Source organism: Chinchilla lanigera, unplaced genomic scaffold (assembly GCF_000276665.1).
Source record: "Chinchilla lanigera isolate Chin_1 unplaced genomic scaffold, ChiLan1.0 scaffold00076, whole genome shotgun sequence".
NCBI lineage: Eukaryota > Metazoa > Chordata > Mammalia > Rodentia > Chinchillidae > Chinchilla > Chinchilla lanigera.
In genome coordinates, this window is record NW_004955477.1 from 8,227,803 (window position 1) to 8,234,364 (window position 6,562).

Consider the following 6,562-nt stretch of genomic DNA (forward strand, 5'->3'; position numbering starts at 1 on the left):
TTCAGGCTGGTCTTGAGCTCATTTTGTAGCCCAGGCTGGCCTTGAACTCACAGCGATCCTCCTGCCTTAGCCTCCTGAGTGCTGGGATTACAGGCTTGAGTCACCATGCCTGGCTCCATTTCTTTATTTAAAAATAAACTCTATTTCAGGGCCTGTGTGTTGCTGTGAGAACACACTAGCATGTATCACACACTTTTCAGTAGTCAGTGGCAAATATTTCCATTTATTCCCTAGTGTGGCATGTATTTAGCTGCCTCTACTGAGCTCAGTAATCCAAGAATTTGTGGAAATCACAGTGAGTTTTTTCTTTGACAATGAAGCATGAATCTCAACAATGTCATGCCTATGAGTTCGCCTGTCACATTAGGGGGCAGAGGTGAACCATGGCAGCCCACTGACTCCAGTAAGGGAGGTATGTACAAGACAAAGAGATGGAGAAGACACATCCAATATATAGAGACATGTGGAGAAGGGAAAAGTCTGAAATGAACTCATTCTTATTTTTACCTCGTTTAACTGCTTTCTTTGACTAGAACAGTAGTTTTTCATGAAGCTCAAATGTCAGAGATTTTACCATGTAATGTTCAGACCAACATTGTTTCCTAAGTTTTCCATGGTAACTGTTGGTATTTTTATGAGATTAATAAAAGCTATTATTTATCATGTACTTAATGCCTTCTGGGGAACGTACGCAGTTCTCCATTACTTCCTTCAATACTCAGAACAGCTCAGCAGGCAACTCAGTATATTAACTGTGAAAATGAGGCTTTGAAAGGTGGTGAACTCCCTGAGCGTGTGGAGTTAGTGAGTGGTACAGCTTGTGCTTGACCTGTTAGGACTGTGATTCCAAAGCCTACACTTTTTACCACTTAGCTTTAAGAGTGCATAGACATTTTATTTTGTTTTATATTTTACTTTTATTTCTCCCTTTATCCTTTCTCTTTGCAGTCTAGGGAGAAATTCTCCAGCTGGACATCTAATTCACAGTTGGAATTTTGCCCGAGTCCAATTTTGTTCTCTCCCTCTATTGTCTTTTTTAATCCAGCAATTTTGCTTTTCAACTGGAAGCAATATTCCTAATGACAGATACATTGTCATCTGAAATTTTCCTTAAATTTTTAAAATAAGGAACTTAAGATTATTCTTTTTGATATTGGGGTCAGCCTGATTCATAAGAGAATGATGTTTCTGACTGTGTAGATTTTGCTTCTCTTTCAGTTAATGAATCAGTGTACATGTAGGGAGATTTTTGTCAGTTAATTCACCTCTGTGAAGAGCTGTAGAATATGGTTACCCATTACTGGATTTGAGATGAATTCTTGCATAGATTTTGTTGGATCCTTTTTCAAATCTCTCAAGATGAAGGAATGGTTGGCTTCCCTCTCATTTTATTTGACCAGATCAGACAGAATGTTGAGGGGAAGGCAGGGCTACTATTCCAATTTGAGGCAGTGGATAGGCAGGGAGCTTTATCACTATGCATATGATTTCCCCTGCCTTGTGACATTTTTGCATTGGTTCTGGTAAGCTGGAGTCCCTCAGCCACTAGCTAAGTAACTTGTCTGGAGCACTGTCCTCATCCTGAGAGCTGTCACCGGATCACTAAGACAGAGTACAAATTAATACTCAAAGTACTACCATATCTCATGATGTGTGTGTTTGTATCCACCTCTGGTGTTGGCCGTGGGCCCTTGCTTGAATGTTGGGGTTGTAAGAGCCCTAAAAGGAAGTTTGAGGATGGCAAATTCTCTGACAATGATGGAAGGTTCTAGATATCATCCAGTCCAGTCTCTCCTACAGCCAAATTTGTAATCTCTCTGGCACACACACACAGGCAGCTGCATCATTGTGCCTTCAGTACTACTGAGACAACATGAACTATGCCCTCAAGGTCTCTGTGTCTCAGCTGCTTTCCACATTAAGGCTTCTTCTGCTCAGTATGATTAAAATCTATTCCCTGGAAACTCTTTTTCTCTGCCTTGAGACTTCTACTTGTAGGAGTCAATTAGCCCAGCCTAGCCTGTTTCTTCTTGATAAGCCTGTAGCAAATACATCCATGGAGCTTATGCCCACCAAATACCTCTGCTGCTATTTTTTGGTCCTGCTTCTTGATCTTGCATTTTCTGTTTGTTTATTCTCAGTGTTCAACCCAATCAACTCCTGCACTCCTCAAGTTCCTAGTTGAACAAGGCTCAGCTAAAGCGCACAGTGTCTGAGAACTGATGAATTCAGCAGGTGGTGCTCTCTCCTCTATTACCACTCTATCATCCCTGGCACCTAGTGTTAATCTGGTCCTCCTTCAGGAACATAAGATTCTTTTTGGAAATATCACATTGTTGAGTTAAGTTGATTGTGGTACATTTATTATTAGTATTTTTTTTTTTTTTTTGAGACAGGCTTTTGCTATGTAGTTTAAGCTGGCCTGGACTCATTATGTAGCCCAGGCTGGCCTGGAATTCATGATGATCCTCCTGTCTCAGCCTCCCAAGTGCTGGGATTGCAGATGTGTGCCACTATACTCATTGATTGTGGTACATTTACACCTCTACTAAACTGCATGCTATGGTTTGTGTCGAGATGTCCCCCCAAAGCCTCATATAGTCATGGGATGGGGTTTAGAGGTTATGATTGATCCATGATCCAATGCTGGGATTATGGTGTAAGTGCTACACCTGACCTGGCGTGGATAGTTTGCATATGTAAAGGAGAGAAAGAGGCTGATTGCTGCCACTCCTTCCTTTTGCTCTTGTTGCTTTTTGCTGTTTCCCACCACCATGAACAGTTGCCCTCTGCCATGTGCCACTCTGCCTTGGAGCCAGCTGAGCATGGACTGAAACCTCCATGAACTGAAAATTAAATAAACCTTTCCTTCCTTAATTTTGGGCATTGGGTATTTTTTCTCAGCAATAAGGGAAAAGTAACTAAGACACTGCACATCTTTAACCTGCCATTGGACAGTCTCAGGAGAAGTCCTCCACCCTTGGTCTTTTGAATTTACGTGTAGGACATCACATTTATTCCTGTTTAACTTACCTTGAGCACAGTGGCTCATCTCTCCAAGTGATCGCCTGCATACTCCATCATGTGACGCAATGTAGAGGTTCTATAAACTTATTTCATCCTCACAAAACCCCAACTAATGATGCGAGGTAACATAATCCTTTTTACAAAGATAAGAGAACTGAATGCTTAGGAAAGTCTAAAATGTTCCATGACACTCAGCAGGGAAACAGTGAAGTTGGATTTAAGCTGTGTTTAATTCTGAACCCTGATTGTCATCCCCAAATCCCGGGCATCCCTGCCTCTCTCTGTCTGTCTTGGCCTGACCAAACGCACGGCATAGAAGTGAACTTTTTGGAAGAGGGTGGTTTCCATTTTAAATCAACTTCCTTCTTCACTGCATTTTTCTTTCCCAGCAGTTTGCCATTGCACCAGCTCATATACACATAAATCAGATTAGAAATGCTTCACCTTAAGAACTTGCCACCCAACTTTCAGCATTTGGCTCTGGGAGAATCTTAAAGTCAGACTTTAGTTATTGAGAAGCGGTTGTGTTTTCCTCCTGTCTTTAATGTGGTCTGAAAGAAAGGAGACTTTGGGGCAGTGCCAGCCTTTGGGACGGCCCCAGCCTCACAGGCTCCCGGGAGGAGCGCACTGGCACTGGAGTACACTGGCCCTCAAACCAGCTGCCACCATGCAATTGAGAACTCTCATTGCACAGAAAAGCAATGACACAATTGGCCCACCACACACCAGCTGCGGAGGCCTACCCATGGACGTGTGTGAATCATTCCAACATGAAGAAACCCCTGGAAATACATGCCACACAATGGGTCACTCTTTCCCCTGCCTTTGAGAACCAGAAAGGTCCAGAGTCAGCGGAGGAGCAGCTGCTGAACAAGGACTCAGAGAACATGAGAATACAGCCTAAGCCTGAAGAGTCAAAGGTCTAGTGCACCGGGGTCACGAGAACCATTCGGAAGCTGTAAACCAGGAGGACCTTGCTCAGTACCTGGGGAGATCACCTGGAAGCCATTCTTCCCCTGACAGTACAGGCTATGGTGGAGGAGTGTGTGGAGCTCCGAAGAGGTCTGCAGCAAGATTCCTGATGCCTAAGCTGATGGTTAGGGAGAGGACACTAACTGGTTGTGGGTGTCCCAGTGCAATGGGAGGCTGGAGAGAAAAAGCTACAAAAAATGGCTTTCACCCCAGATGGCTCACTTGAGATGTTACAAAGAATTGCCTCTTCAGTATATAGCTGTGACGAGGAGGAGGCCAAGGAGAGAAAACAAAGAGACTGAAAAAAAGCAGCTGTTTTCGCCACAGCACTAAGAGAAACAGACCCAAAGTCTGATTCCTGGGGCTCCAAGAAGAACTCAACGACTGAATTCACCTGCTACCACTGTTAAAAGCCAGGCCACCTCAAGAGGAACTGCCCTAAGAGGCCCCATGGGCCATGCCCTCAATGCAAAAGTGACCACTGGAGATCAGTCTGCCCTCTGAAGTGGAAGCCCCAGAGCACAGACCCATACTACCAATTAGTCCAACAGGAATGAGGCGGCCCAGGGCATACTCTGCCTTCTCCCTCTGGCCAGACTGTCATCTCCATGGAGGAGCCCCAGGTAATCACGACTATGGAGGAACAAGAAAACAGTCTGTTGCTAAACACAGGTGCAAGTCTCTTGGTCCTTCTTTTCAATTCTGGCCTTCCTTCCAGCCATCACACCTCAGTGAAAGGAGTCACTGGTGAGGAGGTAATACACTATTTTTCACAACCCTTAGGCTGTCACTATTTGTCAGATCCTTCTTGCATATCTCTGTCTTCCTGAGAAACTACTTTGAAGATACCACCATGTATTACAGCAGCCATTGATATTTTCCTACTAATCTATCCATAACTTTGTAATGTTTGTATTGTTCCTATCCTATTCCATAAATAGATGTATGTTTATTATTATGTGTTTACTACAACAACCATTGAGAATAGTTAGTGATTATTCAATTGGTCACTCATGTATAGCTCTATTTATTTTCTGTAGAAGCCACTTTGAAGATACCAAAGTATAGTACAACTACTGATAATCTACCCCTTTCCCTTTTGTCTGTAACTCACTATTATTTTTCTATTTGTTTTCCTGAGAAACTATCTTGTAGATAACAACATGTAAAACAGTAACCATTGATAATTTCCTACCGCTTTGTCTGTAATTTGGTAAGCCTCCCTTATTATTATGTTATCCTTCTTTTACTCTTTAAAATTAAAAATTAAAAAAAAAAAAAGAGAGTCTTCTACTCTCTTCTTGTGGTCTCAGCTCCAGAACTCTGCCACCCTCCCAGACCCAGTTCCTCCAGCAGTTGCCCTCTACTGGTAACAACTCAAATGTGAGATGTGCCTCTCTGGTCATGACCTTGGCTGGCTGATGTTCCTGTGATGGTTGGGGAGAGGACACTAACTGGTTGTGGGGGTCTCAATGCAATGGGAGGCTGGAGAGAAAAAGCTACAAAAAATGACTTTCACCCCAGATGGCTCATTTGAGATATTAGTAAGAATTGCCTCCTCAGTATATAGGCATGACAAGGAGGAGGCCAAGGAGAGAAAACAAAGAGACTGAGAAAAAGCAGCTGCTTTCCATGGGATCTGTGTGTGGTTCTGGGAGCTGCAGGTGACCAACAAAAGATGTCTGTGTGTTTACATATGTCCTATGGGGCTCACAGGTCCCTGTGGTCCTGAGGCCCTCACAGTAGGTAACTGGCATGTTCTGGGAGTGGGCTGTCTAGTGTAGTCAAAGATTCTTGTCAGAAGAGAAGTGAGAGAGCACACTTGATTCCTTTAACCGACTTTCCTTCAGTAGGTATGGAAGTGTTGCTGACTCCAGGCTCCTTCCCACTGATTGTGTGTGCACATGCTCATGTGCCCATACACAGAGTGAGTGGGTATGAGGGTCCTCCTGAGTTGCTCTGTGAGCTTTGCCTCTGGATCCTAGCTGTGTGTACTGCAGTTCCTCTTGGCTTTGAAGACTGCCTTCTCTGTAGACACTTATTCACTCCTTGAGCTACAGGTAAATTCTGTTAGCCAGTGAACACTGCTGCATATTTCTGGTATTATTCCTGAGACATAGACCACCTGCCCACAGGACCACCCAATGGGATGGCAACTTAATATTCTATGTCACAATCCAAACTCATTTTTTTCCTCCGTTTTGGCCTGTGCTTCCTCCTTCATGGGCAGATTCAAATTCAGATCCTTCCCCCTGCCCAGCTACCTGCCTCAGAAGCTGCAAGACTCCTTGAGGACTCACTAAAGACTTCATGGTCTAACTGCACTTTCCTATGGTGAGATGAAGGTCTCCTTGTCTGTACATGAGCATCCTCCAGTTTATCCCTTAACTTCATCTTCTTGTTCTACCTCTGCCTAAGAGACCCTTGCAAAGTTCCCAAACCAAGTATGTTTTGTTGTCTCTGGAATTTAGTGTACAGTTTTTCTTTTTCTTCTTCTTTTTTTATTTTAAAGAGAAAAGAAAACAATAAAAAATAACAACAAAGAAAAACAAAGCAACACAAA